This window comes from Streptopelia decaocto, assembly GCF_964273445.1.
Source record: "Streptopelia decaocto genome assembly, chromosome: 6".
NCBI lineage: Eukaryota > Metazoa > Chordata > Aves > Columbiformes > Columbidae > Streptopelia > Streptopelia decaocto.
In genome coordinates this window covers 20234736-20257766 of record NC_138660.1, presented here as the reverse complement: position 1 = coordinate 20257766, position 23031 = coordinate 20234736, and the positions used below count along the sequence as shown (strand labels likewise).

The 23031-nt window shown below is 42.2% G+C and overlaps 1 protein-coding gene across 2 annotated transcripts in view; it reads right to left on the bottom strand.

Annotated features, from left to right (window-relative positions):
- Window positions 1-22057, bottom strand: part of SPSB4 (splA/ryanodine receptor domain and SOCS box containing 4) — an 85949-nt gene extending 63892 nt beyond the window's left edge. Inside the window, exon 1 of one of the 2 annotated variants that reach the window (XM_082055407.1) lies at window positions 21611-22057. The gene's annotated coding sequence lies outside the window, so the exon portion shown is untranslated. The remainder of the gene's footprint in view (window positions 1-21610) is intronic. The other variant, XM_082055406.1, reaches the window with a different exon arrangement.
- Window positions 22058-23031: the final 974 nt, after the last annotated feature.

Below are 23031 nucleotides of genomic sequence, written 5' to 3'. Positions count from 1 at the left end.
CAGCAAATGGCTTCAAATTTTAAATGTTTAAATGTCCTTCAGTAAAACAAAAGAATCCAGCAAGCTTTAGTCTTCTTATAAAGAGGCTAAAAAAAAAAAAAAAAAAGGAGACACAACAAGGAAAGAGGAGGCATGGAGGACAAATGACAAATGGTAATTTCAGTTCTTCAGCAGACTTTTCTGAATGGGCAGCTCGTATTTCTTTACACTACTGGACAGCAGGCTAATTCACATTTTCTATATTGCAATATTAGGCTGATGTGAGGGTGTGGAGCACAGTAGGACGCATTACAGGGAAAACATGATTTTGAAATGTATTCTTTCTGTGCTTCCATGGACAAACACGGTAATGTAGCTGGAAATGGTCAAAAGCACTCAGGAAAGATTCTTTGCAGCCCAGATAAGTTAGATTCATTCACCTTCTAGAGGTCAGGTAGGGTGCAAAGGGAAACCAAGAACTTCCAAAAGTAGTAAATGGATAAAATGAAGACAAAGTCCTATAAACTTAAGCAGATGATTGACGTAGGATCAAATATAGTATCTCCAACAGCAGACATAGTTCTGTCTTCTACCAAATAAGTGCCAAGTCCAGGAATGCTCAAATATATGATAGGTGAGGAGACCCACGCTGTTTATTTACTGACAGAGTGACAGAAAGTTTCAAGAAGCAACAAAAATCACCAGACTCTCAAAAGCCTGAAGAGCCCAGCTGACAGCAGGTTTTCATAAAACATCAAACAGAGGCATAGATTTGTTGCAAAAAAACATCTTGCAAGATGTCACCGTCCTTCCTTTTAAAGAACTTCTACCCCAAATACACTGTCCCATTGCAAAGATCATTTCTGAAAGAAGAGTAAGCAATGTGCACTCCCAATGAAAGGAAGTAAAAAGAGAAGTCTACAAAAACAACACCTATAAAATGTACAATCCAGCCATGTTTTAGAAGTTAATGAATTCCTTATATTATTTGTAGTGGCCAATATTATGTAAAGTGTTTTCTGCATGTATCAAATACAGAAACGAAACAACAGCTGTGTTAAGTCAATGCTTAAAAAAAAAAAAAAAACAAAAACAAAAAACAAGAACCCACACTAAAAAGCATATTTTCAAATTCATGTGACAGTTAAGTGACTGTATATAAACATTATTTTCTGGTGGCTGATCCCACATGGTATATGTGCACACTTGAGCTTAAAATAACCACTTCTTTGCACATAATTTTAATCTTTAAAATCAAAATTAAACATAAACCCCCAAGCCGCTCATATTATGTTTCTAGGAGGATCCAGAACGATTCACAGGAGCTTCTTCCCACTGATACAGTAGCCACAACTTGAAAATTAACCCACATGAAATCAGCTGGAACAATCCCCCACTTATATCTTTTCAAACCACGTAAAAATAATCTGAAATTTTAACAGTAATTACTTATAACTTGACGGTTGCCATTTCCACTATTGCAAAAGCACTAATAGGTTGTTTCAAAGGTATAATGGGAAATTTTGCCCATCGAAGAAAGTTCAATACCTGATTCTACACTAATAATCCTGGGAGATAGGAAACACTGACCCTAAGAGACACACAGGGAAGCAAAAGGGAGTAAATGTCATCAGGAGAGTGAGCTTTCCTCGGAGGACACATGCTCACGGATTGGGCAACTCCTTTAGAAAAGGTGTTTGATTATTTGAGCTGGAGAGGAGGATAGGAAAAGAGAAAGCGTGCAGATATTGAAGGGGAATCCCAGCGATTTCTATATGAGATTTAGCTCTACGTGCCTTTGAAAACTTCCTCTTTAAAACAAGACAATTGCCATGTTCCTGTCAGGGTGCAGAGGGGACACGGCCGGGGAAGTCCTCAGTGCATCCTCCTGTATCACTTCCTGATCACATGAGAAACTAAACTTGGCACAGAGGCTGAGCTGGCAAATCACCAAGAGATTATAAACACCAGAGTGACTCACTTGGCAAGCCACAGACAAACATTCTTCCTAATGTGCCCCAAACTGTAAAATAAATAGACTGCTAATAGATAGATCAGTAATTCAGAGGAGTAAAATGCATCATTTTAAGTAGCTTGATATGCGCACAACTCTGCCTTTATTCTGGGATGCACTTAGTAAGCACTTTGGTTTGAAACTGTATTCTTACAATATTAGGCCTTTCTTCATAGATGAACACTACCACATAATTTAATTATAGAATGTAACATTTTGCCAAGTAGCTGTGTACGGACACAGGACTGAACAGTAACGTAAAAGTCTTACAGTCGCTGATGCATCCAAGATGCAGCAGTTCCTAAGCAGTGGCACAGCTCAAAAGCTACCTTCCTCCCACCCATTGTAACATATTATACTCTCTTGCATCCTAGTTCTGTGGAGCTGGTAGTTGTTCTCAACTTCTGTTAGAAGGCCAGTTATAGCCGTACTTAAGCTCATTCAAGTATCCATGGACTTGAACAAGTAAACGCAAAAAAAGTCAACATTTAATCGTTTGTACCAGTACAGTAATAACGGTGTAACCCCATGCTGGCTATGATCTCACGGCTCTGATTGCTGGTGTTTAGTAGCAGCTGACATTAAAACTTCATATGAGGTGGCAGCGAGGGGCAGTACCACATGCCTCCTGCTCACAACCCATGCAACATTAGCGTCAGCTCTACAGGGAGCGACTCATGCAGAAAGTCCTCCCAGCTGCTCACAATGGTCCCGCTTGCTGCTGGCAGGAGCAACCTGTCTGAAAGCCAAGTCCGTCTATCCCTTGTGTTGTCTGCATCCTGTCCATTTACACCAAGCAGATGGCAGAGACCCACACGGAGGCACCACCTTGTCCTTCACCCCATCAGAAGCTACTGTTGGAGTAGCACAGCTTACCAGGGCCCAGCCCATCTCTGCCGGCAAACATCCCCTCCCTATTTCCAACGCAGAAGAATTGGAAGCATCAGACTCGTACCGTTACTGTCGGGATCTCCACACAGCTTCTCCCAGAGCTGTGCAATTATCACACACCTGTTACTTTTTTGTAATCTGATACTACTCAGAGAACCTTAGATTTCCTTGCCTGTATCTTCTCACTAGAAACATAAATATTCTGAAATTAAAAAAAAAAAAAGTGCATTTTCACTGTATAATTTTGCTTTGAATATTTTCCCAAATTTTGCTCTTGCAGTAATTTCAAAACACTACAGGAGATAGGAAATAAGAAAATATTTCAGTCTATCTTAACATACATATCACCTCTCTCTATCATACCTGTTTAGTGACTACAGCTGAAACACTAAATTTCCTCCCTCACCCCTGTGATAAAATGTATTTTGTGGAAAAGACAGTAGTGTTTTCATGGGAAGAGAAGAACCACACATTACTCCACTCCTGTATCAACTGGAAATCTCTGGTTGAGAACACTGTTAGTTTTTGTAACCTAAATTACTTCTGTCTCACAGTTTCACATTCACGTCACGCTTTGTCAGGATATGATGATTAGATTAAACGTACTGTACAAGAACAAACCAACTCCAAACAGGAAAAGTGTGTCAACATTGCTTAGCAGTGTCCTCATGCAGATTGCCAAAATATTTAGGGAAATTATTCACAATAAAACCACAAATTATACTTACTCCTTACCAGAGAAAGGCTTGCTGGGACATCACTTTACTGTAATTAAATAGGGTGCATTTTTAACAATCTGATTTGTTGGCATCAGTAGAACATAACCGTTGTTAAAAGAAACATGCTTTCTGCAAAGTCAGCTTTCAGCATTCATAGTTATATTTCCCTGTGGATTATGATGTACGAGATGTGCAGACAGCTTGAAAAACATGCATAAGAAATGACACTACATAAACGTAATTCAAAACTACAGTAAGAATGTGCTACGACTTAGGTTAATTCTGCTAAATGGATTCTTACCAAAAAAGTGAAAAGTGAGGCGAGTTCCAGCAAATGGTACTGATCAGCAAAATTGTCTATCAGAAAAAGCAGGGCAGGTGATCCCTCTGTCTATCAGCATCTCCAGCTGTTACACAGCAGTTGCCACTCTTTTAGATATTGACCCTTGTTGGGTTTTCTCCTTCCTGCAGCCAGACTTAGCTGCCACCTTCCCTGCCAACCTGGGCTTGGTCACCAGCAAGCCAGGGGACTCCTGAACGCTGGCAGTTCAACAGGAGGCTCTGAACCAAGGCCCCTTCTCCACGGGCACCCAAATTGCCCAGATACCTGAACAGAACCAATACCTTAAGTGCTGGAGCACTCTGAACCTACCCCTGGTCCTAACGGCCCTACAAGAAGACAGAAAACACCAGCTCTGCTGTGCTGAGCAAGTTGATGAAGAAGGGTTTGTAAGTTCAAGATCAAGGACTTTTACCTCCACCCAGACAACATAGAGGCACAAGGCCCACTGTCTATCAACTATGTTCCCAGTGTGCAAACAGCTACATAACCATGACAACACTGGTTTGAGGGTAACAATGAATTAAGCACATTTTTGGCACCCTAAGAAGTTTGGCCAGCTTGGATTCAACTATAGATCCTGGTATCCAACTTTGTCAATTTATTGCCCATTTTGAACAATGTTGGCTTTCTCTGTCAAACTGGGAATATACAGTAACAATGAAATCAGCCAGAAATGCTTGGATACTCTAAATTATCCTCTGCTACAGATAAAATTTTATGCTGCATGAACACTTAGCAAATGACATTTAACATGTGGGATGAACAATGCAGCAGTAAGTCATGACTCCTTCAATTCCTGAAAGGAATGCAAATCCTGAAAATCCAAGGACATTCCTCCCTAAAGGGTAACTTGTTTCGTACTGTTACAAATATGTAATTGTTTCAAAATTCAAGATAAGCTTGTTATTAAAATACACTGTGCATTTAGCCACTTGGAATTAGAATAATCTGAAATACCACACCATCTGTACCACCAGAGTTAGAAGCAGTGTAGTCATATGACAAAGAATTCAGAAAGAATCTTGAGTAGCTATGAATACAGCTGAATGTATATTTTTAAATACTTCCATCAACTGTACTTTGGAAGCGAGCTGGTTTGAGGTTTTGGGTTGGTTTTATGCCTTCTACCTCTCTGCATATGTTTCTGGAATTCACCTCTCTGCTACTGAAAGTTGGTTTTAAATGCAAACATATTCTGAAGAAACATGAAGGGTGACAAAAAAAGACTTCTGTAGACAGGTTTTTTTTGCATGCTGACTTCTCAGTTAGAATAGAGCAATGTAATTTGAAAAACAAATATAGTAACATAATATAATCACTTTTTTTTTTTTTTTTTTACTATGCAAGTACTTCTTAGAACAGCAACATTCCAGTTCTGAAGTTACTGAAAGGAAACCTTTACTTTCTTTTCCGGGTATTTAACAGGAATACCCTTGTGATTGCACAATTAACACAAGCTTACAGATGTTCAAGCTGCTACATCCCTTCTACCACCCCTTCCTATTCAATCTTCCCTTTTGTCTTGCAGCCCCCTGCATTCTAATGGCCTGGAGGTGGGTCTGCCTCAGAAAACTAAAGTGGGTAAAAATTAGTATTTTATTTTGCCAGGTTATTTTCAGGTGGATAAGCCCTCTGATCTGGCACATCAGACAATAATGTAAACACTTGCTCTAGCATAAGGAAAGGGAGAAAGAAAAAGCTGAAAGGCAGAACCATCTATTTAAAAAGCAGCCCGAGAATTGTGGAGCGAATTTCCAATCACTTTAAGCTGCCTTAAGGGGCAAAGCTGAACTTCATGTCTAAATTCAGTAAAGTCATGAGCTCTGCTTGCATCTTTCTCACCCTTCTGGCATGAAAAGATGCATCTTTCATCCTCCAGCCACCCCTCTGTTACAGTAAATACTTTCCTGTCTTTCCTGAATGCCTGATGTAGCCATTTTGAATATTCAAGTGTCAGGGTTATATTAAAAAAGCAAATTAGCACATGAGAAAGGCTTAACACTAAATTGAGAGTTACGTTTTCAGCTCTGCTTTGCTTTATGCAGGATCATTTGCTATTTTACATTTCTAGTCAGCCATGCTTCACCAAATAAGTAGTATCAATAGGTGTCAGACCACATGAGATTTAAAGCCCAAAGAATAATTAAGTTTTAATATTGCAATTTCTCTCCAGTCGCTACTACTTGTCACCAGCTTAACACTTTTTAGACTATTTATTTTACTCTTACCTCTACAGCTTTGTAGAGGATCAATACCCTACAGTCTCAATTTCAAAACCAGATCAGTCATTAAACAATGCCCACAATGGCTGAATATCTTCCAGCCATCTTTCTTTTGCTATAATGTACAATGGAGCCAGTTGTATTTCAAAAGGAAAGTTAGGAAGCCATAGATGAGAAAAAGACTCCTGGAAAGCATCATTCCTTATTCTAGCCAGCAGCAAATCCCAGGGGATGCGCCAGAACAGACTGATGGGAGGTCCAAAGATGTAAAAAAGTGACAATCAGACAGATGAGAGCTCCTCTAGCTTAACACCATTTTTCACCAGCACTTCATTGCAACTGCAGAAACTGTAATAACATGCTCTGGTGAAACAGTGTCCCATTAGCTCAAGTATTGTATGTGTCAACATACTCCAAACCTGGTGAGTCTTCATAATTGAAGATGGAACCTAGATCTGCAAGTGGTTTTCTAGCGGCAGGATCACAATGAGGATGGGGGTAAGGAGGAACAACCACTAACAGCAGCTCTTCTTTAATCACAAGGTTGCTGTAGACTTATTAGACTCTACAAGAGATGGCTCCACTCTCACAGTGCGTGTCTATACTTTTTGCAGTTAATGGATGAGACAAGTTCTCAGCCTCTCTACCCTTTTATCTACAAAAAACATTTGCTAACAGCTTAAAATTTGCAGTGCTCTTGGAATGGCTGAGATAGTTTTGTCATCTTGTTTTGAAGCCTTTATTTAATTCTCAATTGAACAGAAGCAGCAGCATACAAACAATACCTGTCAGATGCTCTCACCATTGGTGGGCCAGAATCAAACCCATCGGATGCTCCAGCTGAAGTAGCCCATTAGAGGCAGTTCCCAGTCTGACCTGGATGGCTTTAATACTTCCAACAGCGCTGCCAGACTCCAGTGACAAAACAGTATTGTGCCTTTGGCCAAACAAAATAGACAAGAATTGAAGATAGATATTCTCCTTCCTGCAGCAAGTTGAACAGACTCAGAAGAAGATGATGCTCAAAAAGGCTGTTTTGGGCAAACCACGGGTGATCAGTTATAGGGGAGCCACAAACACAGGCAGGGCTGGGGCCCATTCCCGCTGCTCAGGGTTGTGTGGGGCGAGGGGGAGGGCAGGGTTGGAGGGAACCCAGCCATTGTACTTGCACAAACATGTAGAAGATGAATACACCAGAACAAGTTTGATCCTGAACAAAAGCGTATTCTTTTGTTTAATAGGAAAATAAGCTTACACAATCACACCATCTGCATCCCTCCTAAACCCTTCCCCCCTAACCATTTCAGTCAATAGCCTCCATGAGCCAAATTTGACACTACAGCAGCAGGCTCAAAGATAACCCTGTTCCTACAGAAGGAACAGCTGGAGAGAGGACAGGCATCTTGGAAGTGACCTGATGGAAGGTCAGGCTGGGCTGCGAGTTTACATCTTGCCAAGGAACCCAAAAGAGAATGAGCTCACTTCAAAGCTGTAACCTAAAGAGTTCAAGTGAAGTCAGCCACAAGACACAAATCCAGGAAGCAATGCTTCATCAGTCCTGCAGTTTCTAAAGTGGCTTCTTTTAAAGAACAGAAATTAAGTAAACAGACTTCATATATCTTAAGGAAGCAGCATCACAAATTGAAACTATGTGGCTGGCTTTGTATTTCCCAGGTGAGGTGACAAATGAAGTCACACACAGCTTTTGAGAGCTAACAAGAACACAAGCCAACTTCATGTTAAATAAGTGTTTTCTCAAAAAGAACTCAACACATTTTCAAGCAACAGCAATGAATTTAATCTGTCTTAAACACACACTTCTGCTAAAACCAACTGTCAGTAGAGAACTATTGCACAGACAAATGAGGATGATGGAGAAAGTAATATCATAGAAACAAACTGCCTGAGCTCCAAGCAACAAAATCCATTTTCCTTGTGCACATAAAAACTTTCCCACTTTATAGAGCAGTATTTTCCTTTGTATTTGCTAGTAACTGAGGAAATAGGGCATGTGGTAATGCAGGAGAGGCTGGGAAAGGCTACAGGGATTTCAGGAGTTAACGATTTACAGACAGGTATGTCCCATGTCAAGAGTCTGTTCCTCACCCTGAAGACACAGAGGACACCTTGGTGAGAACCCAGGCTGGGTCTCACAGTGGTGAAGGCTACGTGGAATGTTATTTTCCTTCTGGACCTTTCATTGTCCTAGAGGGCCTCCAACTAGGAAGAGCCATGGTGAGAGAAGTTGCTACTCCGAGCAGCATTTACATGTCTCTACTACTGACCTAACAGTGCACATCCTAGAACAATTTCATGCTACAAGTGCCAACAATTCCAGGTATTTTTGACCACAGAAAAGAACTTAAAAAAATCCACACTAGACTTCCTAACAGACGTACAACAGCTTTGTGCCTGCCTACAGGAGTCTCAACACACATTATGATCTGCAAGCTCAAACACAAGGTCTGTATTTCTCAAAATAACTTCATGCTTAAGTTCCCACTGCTAAGCAGTCTTCCACGAAGAATTCTCTTTCAAGAGATGTTTTATTTGTAACAATTAATTACTACCCATATTTCATTCTTTAATGCATTAGGAGGAAAAGGAAAAAAATAAATACTGAAAATTATTTGGAAGAAAATTGTATCAGGATGCAAGTTTTGATGGGAATAAAAATAAATTAGTACTCAATCTCTAGTTGTGCTGTCACCTAATATGACTACCTGGAAGTCTTGCAAAATCTTTGCACAACAACAACAAAATGTATTTGATATTATGGCAAAGAATCTTCAAGACACCCTCTCAATCTGCCAGACACCAATTCGCCAATAACTCAGGCAGGCCCTGCTTTACCCTGAAGAAAAATATGCGCAGTCTATATTTGCATCAGCAGCACTATACACAAAGAGAAAGCACATCAGTAAATACAAGCTGAGCTACATCAACATGTATAATATATAATAATATATAGACTTGTTTTTGTTTATCACATCCTCAAGAACAGCACAAGCAGAAGGGAAGTGAGTTGATTAATACAAACATTCTTCCAGAATCATTTGACGTTAAACCAAGATATTCACATCAGCATAAGTGCAAATTTGCATTTACCAAGCAAACTATGATTTACTATTGCAAAAGACTTGGAAGTCACATATAAACCACCCCACTCTTTTGAATGTAAAACCATGCTGGATACTGCACAATCACTATAAATTGCTTCAGCAGAGGAAAGCAAGGCCTTTGGCCAATGGGTTATGACAAAAAAAGAGTATCTAAAGACACTAGAAATCTGAGGGTTTTAAGTTTCAACCAGTCTTTCAAAAGATTCACTGACATATACTTTTCCCAGCATTGTGCAAACATGGAAATTGCTACTAGAATCATTGGATCAAGAGCAGTTGTGCATTTTTAGATTTACCATTAACTCTGTTACAGTTTACAGTAAAAACAGATCAAAAACAGAGCCAAGTTCAAAGATAGTAATTTACGCAGTACAGAAGTTAAATGGAGTGTTAAAGTCCAGAAGTTTGTGAATGCTTTGAACTACCTGAAGAATCTCTGTCATGAGCAGCGGTCTTTCCCCATAGCAAGGGAAGGAATGAAAAACAGGTATTTTGAATTCCCCTGCACATCATCTTCATCACAGATTTACGGCAAAGGGCTTTCTCTTACAGTCCTGGTCTTTTCAGTCTCATCCTTATTTCCACCCCTTCCCCTGCACACCCCATCATCAGCTTCTTTAATACCAGGAAGCCACATGTGGCTTGCTTAATCATGCAGCCTTCCTGATGGACTCAGTTCTGCTCATATTAGGACTCAATTATGGGACCAATTCAGGGCTCAATTATTCACAAAAATCTGAAATATCCCCAAAATAATTACATTTAGGCAAGGCTGGTTTGTAAAAGCTAATTGGCTTGCATTAGTCATCAAGATACAAGATTCTACACCAAAGTCATTACATAAGAGAAGAAAGACTTTATTTGCGTGTCCCTGTTCTGTTTTCTCTTCTTAAGAATTAAGGCTTTGACTCTCCCTAAACTTCAGAGCTCTCTTCCACATGAGTCTTCCTGACCTCACGCCAGAGACTTCATCATCACAATTCATCACTAGTGGATGCTGATCCTTCTCCACAGCCACCGGCTCACTCCAATTCCTGAAAGATCACTGGTTTCCAAATCCTAAAAATCAGCTGCAAATATTAACCAGATCCCACACGTGGGATTCACCTAACAAAATTTAAATTCTATGATGCGGATAAGCTCACCACTGGGATAAAATTACAGCTTGTAAATGCCCGTTCTGCAAGAGAGATAAAAGTAAATCTTCTCCAAAATGAGAGGAGAAAGAAGAGGAAGAAATTTACCTCATACACCTCCAGAACCAACATAATAACTCATTTAATGTCCCCTTCATAATCAACATTGAGAAAGGGGGAGAAACCAGTACATATGTAAGGCCACCAAAAACACTTGGATGCTCTTCTCATATTTTAGTACCCTTTGAAGACATTTACCTCCAAATCCACAGCAAAGGTTCTTAAAGCTAGTAAAGCCCAGCTGGCACTGCTGGAAGAAGACAGACCACACAAACATACCATTCAACCAACACCTTTCATTAGGTAGCAGTTACCTGTTCAATCCCAATTTACAGACTTAATAGTAATTATCAAGATGTTTATGTCATGATTTTTATCAGTACAGTATAATCGAGGGGAGGAGAAAAGGTAAAAGTGTCAGGGTCTTCTCTGAAACTCTTGCAAGGAAAAAAACAGTTACAAACACAGATCCCCATTTCCAAAGCTGCCACATGGATTTAAAGACAATCTGTGAGACACATCTCTACTTCTAATACTGAAAAAAATACTTGTATTTGTTCAGAAAACTGGTCAAAATAGTCTGTGGCCATGTAACAGTGGAGCTCAGGACACATTCCTGCTGGAGGACAAGACAGAGCCAGATGGAGACTCCTATAATCTGGAATTTGTTGGACCAGCAACTGAAAACACAGAAGGTGAGCCACACAGAGCTCCAGGCTACCACAATACCCAAAAGTCAACCTTAAGTTTGTGCTGCAGTAGTTCCTAATGGATAAGTTCTCTAGTACCACCAGACTTCATCTTTGGCCACTTTCCTGTGTTCTGAAAAAGAGAAGACACTATAACGTAACCACCATTCTTACCAGAAACAAAGAGAGACTGACAGGAACCCTGTGCTACAGCTGCAGCCAACACAGACACCCAAGAGCAGTGAGAAAACACACATTCAAATGCTGTAATTGGAACACGGTGCACAGCGTTCGTGAACAAAGAATCCCATGCAGAAAATCTTCCCAGTCGCTGCTTTGGCCAGGCTCTGCCACCGACATACCCGGTATCCAGCTCAGGTATCGGAGGATGGCATTCAGAGCCAACCTTGCACCACAGAACAGCTCTGGAGTAGAGCAAATCGCAAAGGGAAAAACGGGGACATCCTTCTCTGTGCAGGAAGGATTCGTAGTGATGTACGCAGCGGGGAGCTTTCAATACTAATAAAATGTAAGGTAGCCAGTCTCCATTCAATTGCACTGTGCAGAAATCACTATGATCTATGATTTCTGCCTAGATCCAATTGCAGAGGAGAAAAAAACCCACCCTGTGTATGCCTCTCGTACTAAGCATACACCATCTCATGTCTGTGCAAGATGCAGGAGCGACCAAGGCTGCCTGCTTTACACAGGCAAAATATCAAAGGAATTAATTCCTAAGGCAACAGGAAAATACTACATGGGACAACTTCCAAGTCACATATTCTGCTTATTTAAGCTAAGCTGCTTAATCAAGGTAATTGAAGGAATTAAGAAAGCATCTGGAGAACACATTCACCAAACAGTCTCCATCCACTCCTGCTCTGTGTTAGTGTTTCTGGGTGCAAGTTCCCCTGCTGGCACAGCACAATCTATCATCAGCCATTATGCTGATTACCATCCATTAGTTTTGCTAAGTACAGGCATGAAATTTAAACCTATTTTTGTTATTTATTTACAAGCTCTTCATGTACTGGATATGAAGCAACTATATAATGCTTCATGTTAACAAGAGAAGCATAGCTGAGTATTAGAGTTACACATTAAAAACAACCAATAGAAGTAATAATTCTCTTCACGGAGAATTGTTTACCGAGTTTTTTTTTGGTAAGACAAGCAAGACAGAAGCTTACGCTCTTTAAAAATACAACTGATTAATATACAGTGAGGGAACATATATGAACCCAAGAGAACAGCAAGTTTTAAGTATCAGTCCCATAGATATAAAATTCAATTAAAATGTCATTCTAGAAAACACTGAGAATGGAGTTGGGACTCTTACAAAACAATGATTTTTCTTCGCTGCTATTAAGACAGAGTGATTAAAATGAAAGATAATCCCCTTTATTTCAAAAGCTAATTCTTGCATATAATAAAAATGTCTTCTTGCACCATAAGAGACCTAAATGCAACAACTGAATTCTACCAAGACCACCAACCCACACATCTTTGCTGCAACAGAGTAACTGCTTGAATTTTCCCTTACAATTATACAATAGTCTATCACAGTCAGCTTTGATTTCAGCATACTCCATTTCTTACCGCTTAGGAAACCAAACACAAAACAGTTGTGGAAGCAGAAACCACTGTATGCAAATATTCAGATTAAAAAAAAAGTACAAGCAGAAAATCCATTGTGAAGACCACTTCAGTAGGAACTCTGATGAATGTTGTATTAAAATGCCTGTGATGTCTTGGTGTAAGGATATCCAGAGGAAGCATCCCACACCCATTTTTCAGAAGGGGTACAGAGATGCCTGCTTGGCACAGTGGAGGTGCCTGAATGACTTATGTGCCCAAGCTGTCTATGCCGCCAGCATCGCTCCAGAGGAACGGAGCTGCTCTCTACACTCACGTTTCCTGCACCGCTAATTCAGGCATCTAAATTTAGATGCCAGATTAAGGCAGTGATTTTCCCACTCTTTCCAACACTCAAAATTAAAAGAAAAACACTTCTGCATTAATTCACTATCTTCATTCATTTGCAGAAGCACACAGGATGTCAGGCCTTCACACACTGGAACTACATTACACCAACAATCAATCGCAGCTACAGGGAAAGAGAAACAGTTTCCCCTCATCTCCCAAATAGTTGCACAGCAGGCAGCATTCACTACTTAGTCACACTTCTGCCCAACCTTGGGCATAGGTTCCCCAAGTTCCAATCTATTTTAACACAGGGAAAACAAGTCTAAAAATAAGAGTTGGCTTCTGTATTCATTAAGACATTCTGCTCCAATATCCTCTATTAGCAGGCTGTGGATGGAGTACAGCAGTAAGAGCGAGCTCATCAGTCAGCCTTGCGGCCCTGGAGCGCTGAAACACTTCAGCTTGAATTTCCCTTTGGTGTTTTCTTCCAGCAGTCAAACTGAGATGGCCTGGCATGTATGGATTTTTTTCTACTCTTGCATTATCATTCAACATTGCTTGAAAGAGGTGCATATGAGTAAAAATAAGCTGTTGATTCATGTTACAGGGTCTAAGAGTAGGAAACAGAAAGCAATTATCAAAGGTGAGGTACGTTTCCACGTCAGTGCTGAGTGCTTACAGGGGTCTGAGCATTACAGAAGCATCCTACAACAACTCCGACAGGTTCATTTGTGCATCGTGCCTATGAAATCTATTTTCGCTCCCCATTTAATTTTAAAATCCTGAGGAATACTTAAGCTTAGCCCCTTTGACAAACTAAACACCTTTTCTCCAGGTGCACCTCCAAGAACCTGTGCTGTTGAATGTTCCTCTCCTCCCGCTGTGTCTGTGCTTCAGTACATGGCTGCTGGGAACGTTATTGTACAGGCGAGCCTCTCTTCCCTTCCTCCTCTCCACCCACACATTTTGCTCCACATACCATTGATATGAACGTTAAGAAACTTAAGAACAACCAGTACATATTCCACATCTCATGCTCATGCTTGTTTAATATATCTTGTTATATTTAAACCTCAAAGGATCAGATACCACACGTGTTGTAACAAATCCTTCCTGAGCACATTCTCACATCTTTGGTAAATTATCGTTGCACTTAAAACACTGCATCTTAGTCTAAACAAGCCATCAATGAACTACATGGAAGATTTTCTAGACTACTGGAAACTCTTACATCAGCACTGACCAAAGTACAAAGGAACGTCTTTATTTTATGTTTTAATAATTTTAAATAATCAGCAGCCGCAACACATTATGTGCCTTTGAATACCAAAGATGATGGAAAAAACATCCTTTTTATCTTGCAACATCAAAATGAAGGACTATATAAATATTTAGTGAATGATCTGTACACTCTAAATTAGAAAGGGGAATATCACAGTAAGTATTACCCAGATGTTAACAGCATCAGAGACTGACAATACCGAAAAGCAGGGACGCAGTCAACAGCTGGCACAAACCAGGTGTAACACTAATATGCAGCAACATAGTTAAAATGAGGTTGGGATGGCAGCATTTGCTGTCTTTTATACACTCCAATGCGTCACCATCTTTAGTTCAAACAACTCCTGACATCTCTGATATGCTCAACAACAGTTTTCAACAACAACAGGGAAGCCAGTATTTTGGCTTCTTTATGCTGCATTTTAATTTATTACATCAAGTTGACACAATGCACCTCCTTGGTGGGGTCACACCCCCAAAATAACCACCGAGCTGCTGTGTTCCACAGACAGGGACCTTGTTAAATCACGGGATGAAACCACCAAAGCTCAGAATTTCATTTATCAACAGTCTCAGGTTTAACACATGCCCAAGGGCATCTGCTGCTTCTTTCCTATACAAAGGATAAAATAACGATGCTGCTCAAGTGAACTAGCTGGAGCCCCAAAATATTCATAGGTCTTTGAAAAGTTCAGCACGTGCCAGTATTGCACACCCAGGTCCTCAGTTTAAGTCCAAGGAGACCAGTGATAAACCATGTGGAACAGATACTCAGTTCTCCATGTCACACAAATCTGAAAAAAATATCTACAAGTCAATCTTCTTACAGGTTAAATAAGGATGAACTTTGAAGATAACAAAAGGAATAGTTAAATTTTAATTTTAATGAGCTTTTCTTAAGCTCAACTAAGTGTCTCTTTCAGCCAGAAAAGCAAATAATACAACACAAACAATGCCATAAAGACCAGATTTCAATTTTAACTCTTAAATCCCCAGATTCACTACACTGAATTATGGGATCACTTTTAAATTGAGCCAATAATCCATGTAAATTAACTCAAACACAGGATACACTACAAAATTATATGTAATGACATCACTAAGCAAGAAATACTAGTATCAACAAATTAACATTTTAACTTGATTTTAAAGCAGCTATTCGCTTCAAAATACTACAACAATTCTGCTGCCAAAAGCACATGACAACCTTTGGCAAATAACACAGCGGAGCTTATTCTGGAAATGGAGTCCAAAATATTTAGCTTGGAAAACAAAGTTTCAAAAGTACCCATGATTGGTCTATATGTCCAAGCTACCCTTAAAGTAATTCTCAAAACAAGAAACCTTTTACAATTTAGCTAGTAACGTACAAAATAATTTAAGCTCTGAATCAAAAATTCCCTTTACCCCACACTTAATCCAACTATTTCCTTGGCTACACATAGGTTTGACTGTCACAGCGTTTTCTGACCTGTGAAGTAAGACAGTCATCATTGACAAATTTGTGCACTGCATAGCTCCTATCAAAAATAGTTTAATTATGAAATAAGCTTGAGATTTTGTGGAATAAGTCAGTGTTCAAAGGTAACAACAGCCAACTTTCTTGCAAGCCACTTCTGGCTCTCCCTAGTAAAACTATTTTTCAGAATATTCTTGAAGAAAAAACAAAAAAATAAACTCACAGATCATGACCATGGCTATAATCACCACTTAGGGAGTTTTGTGGACAGCACATGCTCAGTATGAAATGTACCACTGATGTAAATACTTTGTGCAACAAAGCTTTCTTTTGAAATTATGGCCTCCAATATATAACAAAAAATGTAGGGTATTTATTTCTGCATTCATTGAAGAAGAGGTGGATGACAAACAGTAAAAATTAAATGACGACTAAGTACCTAAACCTTTTGGCAATTTTGAAAGATCCTGCCTTTATCCATGCCTAAAACTATGCAAATGCTCTCATATGATTAATGCCCCCTTGAGAGAGCAATTCTAAATAAGGTAATTTTTTTAATATTCAAGAAACACCACTTTTAACAAAGCCTACTGAGTTTAAAAAGAAATGGACAAAGCACTGCTCAGACTACCTAATACTGCAGTCTTGTCATGAGAAAAACTCCAAGTCAGGCGAGGCAGCTGCTGCTGCCAGGTGTAGAAGGAGCCTGAATGGTGTCCAGGTACTGACCTCCCACTCCCCCCTCATATCGAGCCTTGCTCCCTTCAGGTACAGAGCACGAGAACTACTCAAGATACACAACAGCAAAGCGCCCGGCAGCGCAGTGCTCACCACAGCCCTCGCTGGCAGCCGTGGGCAGGAGCTGCTGCAGAAGCCCAGCAGCCGCCCCACCAAGGGCAGGCGTGGGGAGAGGGAGCTCGCACAAGTCAGACCCTGCTGAGGTGCCAGGGCATGGACCTGTTTGTGCAGGAAGCAAATAAATCCTCGTTCTTCCGACAAGACAGCATCAACACAGCCAATCTTTTCTCTCTCTCAAAAGGCCTTTGCGAGATCTTCGGGACTTGTCAACATAGAAAGGAACAGCTCAGTCTAACAGAAGGCAAGTGCATGCCAGACCTTGGTGATAAGGTGAAACAAGAAAGGCAGTATTAGAAAGAGCTTTGGGATATACACATATTTAAATCAAGAAAGCAAACTCAACTACAGCGTCTGCGGTATGGCTCTGAAAGAATTAGTTTGTAATCAGCTCAAAGATGGATTTCAAGCATTGCCATGCTTCGTGCCGCACACCAAAGTGTACCTGTCACTTCAGCCTTTGACAAATCCTCAAAGATAAAGTTGCTAAGTCACCCACACTCTGCAGTGCAACACAACAAAACCTGTCACCTGACAGCAGTCAGGAGCAGCATTACTCTATCACGTTCAGCCCAAAGATACACAGATTAAGCAGCAAGAAGCAAAAGTTATATCAAATACTGCTCAGCATCCATCTAAGTTCAGGTGACTTCAGTATGAACAGATTTAGGTCACAGCTAAGCACCCACATTTAACCTGAGCACTTCACCTCTCACTAAGAAAGCAAACAGATTCAAACTCTCCCTCATACGTTTCTTCGCTATGACCAAAACACAGCAAATTATATTAAAATTCTGCATTTCAATTGATACACAGATTAGGAGATGCACAGTATTAGCCTCTGAGGCAAAGACAACATCCATTTTAAAAAGATACCCTCAAAAAAAAAAAAAAAATATATATATATACGCAGGTAAATTTAAATAAGCTAGTACTTTTCACTACTCCATTACTGGTCAAAAAGGAGCCAAAGGAAGGAAAGTAGTGAGCTCTACCCAGCACTCCTGATGGGCAGGTCCAGTCTTTAATAGAGCAGAGGTAGCCAAAATACAGCCATCGGGTTTTAACCAAATATTGCCAGTCAAATTGCAACTGCAGTTCTTAGCTCAGACCCATGGCACCCTGCGAGCACTGCTCCCAAAACATAAACCCTGTTTTCTTGCTCTCCTCTTTGATACATGTTTCCACGCTGCCACCAAGGCTATTAGGGCACACTGCTTTCTTTAAGCCTTGCTTTAGAACAAAATCTCTTCAAGGCAAGGATTTTTCCTTGGTCAGTCATGGATGCTATTGATTATACTGCCAGCTTTCCAAACACACACATACACACACAAAATTATCATCATACAATGTAAAGGGCTGTGGGCTGTAAAGCACTGCAAACAGCCAAGGCAAGAGAAAGGCATTTCCTGACATCACACCGGACATCATCTTACAGCGGGATTCAGACAGCACCCACCACTTCAAATACCTTTCCTCTGGAAAGAGCACACAGCAACAGTCAAGCAACAGTAGCTTAGACAGTGTAACAAAATAACTTTCTCGGAGGACAACAGTTGATTTTTCATTATTCAGCCCTTTTGGAGTGGCACACTACAACATTTACGTCCATTTATGTCAACATTATGTCTATTTCATGTCAACATTTATGGTCTATTGACCGTGTGAGCAAGTCACAGCCACCTTTTCAAAGTAAAAAGCAAATAAGCAAGACGTTCCAAACAACCTCCCCCCCAAATAACCTGAGCCAAAGTTGAGCAAAGTTAAAATTCTGAATACATAAACTACTCTTCCCAGAAGCTCACGATACATTAACATCTTATCCTACAGCACAACCATACATCAGCTACAGAGTTCTCAGCTGCCCAAATTGTATGTTACAGAGACAGCTTAAAGCCATCCCTAAAGGATGTGTGTGCTGCAGGGAGTGACGCGGATTCACTAGCATGTACACAACCCCACAAAAAAATACGTGTGGGTGAGGTAGCTATCTGGTCTGGCAAGTTGCAATCCACAGCACATGTTTGTTCTCAGACAGTAAGTCCAACAACACTAACTTCCAGAATTATTAGCAAATATTTGGATACACATAGCAACCTTACACTGCATTTTGACTTCAAAAAATTGGTTAACGGCTCAAGGGGCAGCCTTAAGCATTGCCTTCATCACAGAAAATTGATCTATAATGGGTTAATAAATAGTGTAAGTTCCCAGGACAATATGTGTGGCTTACATCTCCATTAGCCTCAAGTTGTGTACTCTACTAACATAACTCAGCAAACCTACACTAAATTAGCTGCGCCCATCTAAACAGTTTTGCCAGCGTGAAGCCCTTCACTGCTTGAGCCATGAGCCCAGGTTTGCTTCCTGGCTGGCGTCAGGAAGGCAGGCACCAGCCTCTGCTCCTCTCTACCATCAGTCTTGCCTTGGCCTTAAGCCAGGATTTATGAACTCCAGCAACATTTATGTCAAATCTCTATCCTAGGAAACCTGCTAAAACAAAAATACATCTACAATTCCTTTACGTGGATATTCTAAGAAGAGTGAATTTATTCTCACTAACTGAGGAAGGAAATGGGAGTGAGTATCAAGGACACTCCGCGTTATCATTACTCAAGCTGGCATTTACTGTGCACAGAAGCACTCTGTAAGCCTCACCACCAAAGCGGTGTTGCCCCAGCACAAAAAGATGCGAGTCAAGGATGTCAGCACAGTAGCAGTGAGCAGTCAAGCAGGTTAAAGAGAGAAGACAGCTAAAATGCTGCGTGACTTACAGAACTTGAATTTGGTAAAGGCATCCCTCCTTCCACTCCCCTCTTCTTGGCCAAGAAGAATCATGGGGATAGGCCAGCTGGGTCTCTAACATGATGTTGCTAAACACTTTAATCAAGCATTTTTAACAGCTAACATCTCAGAAAACCATGCTTTACTTTGCTTTCTTCCTCAATTGCTGTCACTGTGCCTCAAGTGTATAAGCAAAATAGCTCCTCAAAGGCAAAGTCTCCAGCTGTCCGAATTACAAAAGCCAACTCAAAGAAACCACCACGGAGTTCTACGACACAGCATCGAGTTCCACTGTGAAAATTATTTTCTTTCCCCACAAAAGAGGACTGTGACCTACAGGCCGAAGAGGAGCAAACAGCCATTGCAAAGGAAAACAAGACAAAAATAGCTTGCTTGATTTTTCTTGGTACATGGAAAATCCATTACAGAAGTTTACACAGCAACAACGAGGACTGACAAGTTAATGAGCTGCTACTTGCGGAGTGACAGGAAAGAAGGCTCAATCCTATGCTGCACAAAATTCGAGTAAAAACTGACTGCAATGTGGTCAAATCAAAAATCAGAAGTTCTAGTTATTTCAGAAAACAAGATATTCAATTAGTACTTCAGTAGGGGAGGGTTGTGCCTCTATGAAAAAAAAGCCAAAAAAACTCACAACTCCTAATTACTCCCAAGCCCCAAAGCCTGTTGAACAGGAAGCCTGGTGTTTCAAAGCTGCCTGAAGTGACATTTGCAAAGACAAACACAAGTGCAGAGAGCACACTGGTAGGAGGGGATCAGTGAGCACAGGGCTTTCCAAGCCCAACAGCCCCAGCGTGTACTTCCAGAGCAACACCCACATGAGGGCCCCAGCAAGGCATGGAGCTGTGAAGTTTTATCATCCCTGTGACGCAGGGAAGTACCCAGTCTCCCTGCAGCCCTGGCATGGACACTGAGGCACACGGAACGGTCATCCAAGGACATCCACAGTCAGCAGCAAGACACTGAGGCATATTAGCTACCAAGAAAACCAGACTTCCATTACCAAGGCCGGTTATAAAACTTCCACTTGTTGTTAAGAGAACTCAATGGATCTGGCATCACTCTGTCAGCAGTGCCAAACAGCCTAACGGCTATTTGATATTCACGTCCCTTACAAGCTGCTTTAGTTACAGAAACAACATTAAAAATGTAGCATCCTTTGAGATATGCTGCACGCGCCAGGCCAGTTTCAGCCACAAGCATCAGGAGTAACTCTTTGGGGCTGTTTCCTCCCCAGAGGACAAGCTCTTCAGCAACGTGGAGATACCAGGGACCACTTCTGTCACCAAAGGCAAGCAAAGCACTGTGAAAATATCAGTTATGACTTCAGCACCAAAGGGCTGGAGCAAACATCAAAACAGCGACTGAAATAGCAGCTGGCCACCTCTCCACATAGGATGCTTGCCCCCCTAGAGCAATCTATGCTCCACGTCCTAGACACAAAGAAATAAAAATGAATTGCAGCCAGCACAGACGCTGCCACATCAGCTCCTCGGCTGCCCTCATGCCGAAGCCTCTTCAGGAGTGATCCCGGCAGGAGGGCAGCGGTCGGTCCCCAGCCGGGCCCTGCTGCAGGGGCAGCACCTATCCCGGCTGGCAGCTCTGGGAGTAACGCGGGGGGAAATTCAGTCAATACCTGTCTTTGTTGAAACCCAAGTCATGCATACAAATTCGGACTTGACTTGACAAAGCTTCAGCTTGCCTCCTAGCCTTGCTGCGAGGATAGTTTAGGATTTCAGATCCGTCTAAACAGTTGAACTGAGGTCTGGCTTTTACTGCCGGAAAAAGCACCAAGTAACCACAGTAAAATATTGGCTTGTGGCAAGCATCAGGCAAGAGGTTTTGCTTTCTTCAGCGCAAAGTCAAACTCAGTTTATAAGAAACGTAAATCTTTACCTGCCTAACACGTAGAAATAATTCTCTTTTATAGCTCAAGAAACTATTTTCTATTATAAAATACTTCAGTGTAAATCAGAAAGCGTTTCAGAAGAGTATTTCTTTAAACACCAGCTTGAAAAACAGCACTGTTTAAAGAAAAAAAATCTCGTCTCTACACACTGCAACAAAACACAGAATTCCCACGAACAGAAGAGCCCACCCATGGCAAACTTACCATAAACCCCCTCCGAGCACCTCTATCGATCCGTTATGTGAGCAGAGAAAGAATCCCGGGGAAGAGACGCCCGTCGCAAGTAAACAAACTCAAGCCCCAGCCGCTGTGACTCGCAGGAGTGCCCCCTCCACGGTGCTCTCTCCGGGAGAAGACCGATCCCAACTGCCTGCCAGCAACCGCCGCCGCGCCAGGGCGAGTCGCGGCCCCGGGGAGGCGGGGGGAGCCGGGAGGCGCCGCGCCCGGGGCGCTGCGGAGGGCTCCGGGGCTCGGGGCGGCGCAGCCCCGCTCGGCTCGGCTCCGCTCGGCTGGGCCGGGCCGCCCGGGAGCCCCGCCCGGTGCCCGGTGCCGGGGGCGGCGGCGAGGCGGGAGGCGGCCTGTGGCGGCTCCCGGGCTTTGTGCGCGCTGCCTCCCCGGGGCCGCCCGCCGCCGCCTCATGCGAGAGCCGGCGCAGCTGGGGAGCGCGGCGAGCGCCGAGCCCCCTGCGAAAGCCGATCCCGCTGATCTCATCCCCGGGGGCACTAATCCAATGACCGGCAATTCGCAGCAGATGGCGACGCCCCTTCCCCCCGCCCCGCGCGCGCGCAGCGCCGCGCGCGAGCCGCCGCCCGCCGAGCCGGGCAGCGCGCGCCCAGGGGTCCCCGCTGCCCACGCGCCCCCGCGCACCTGCAAACTTTTCCAGCTGCCGCCGCCGCCGCCCCCCCCGCTTCGGGCCGGAGAGAGCGAGCGGCGCTGGGAAGCCCCGCGGGTCAGCACCGCGCCGGGCTGGGAGCGAGCCGACAAGGGCAAACCCTGCCCGTGATTCCTGCCCGCCCCTCGTGGGCTGCCCGGGGAAGCCGGAGCTGGGGACGGGGCAGAGTTTGCACGTGGGATTACTATAAACACTATTTACACAAATTACCATCTTGGGGTGTGTGTTGTTCTTGTCTTTCTTCATTATTTGGACTCTCTAAGCCATATACCTGCAAGTGAAGCTCTCATTATACTATTGGATAACAAAACCGAACACACACTTCTAGGTAAACTCCAAAACTTCTACAAAGCTACAGACATGGCAAGTTACAGGCACAGGTTACAAAACAGTCAAAAGGCAAGCCCTTCCATTGCTACTCGTCAATATCAGTAAACAACCTGAAAATCAGTGTTTTCTAATCTTAATCTCTGGCTTGAAGCCCCCCAGCACCAGGAACACCAGCATAGTTTTGCACAGATGTTGCATTTTCTGTCTCACATCCACAGCACGTGGGTCAGAGCTCGAGCCAAGAAACATCAGATGCTGTCTATGCACTTCCCACCCCAAAACTAGATTAACCTCTCAGAGAGTTTAGAGCAGTCCATAAACGTGACTTATCTCTTTCAGGACAAAACAGTAAAAACTTGCAAAGGTGAAGAACTTACATTAGGAAGTACATTTCCTCAA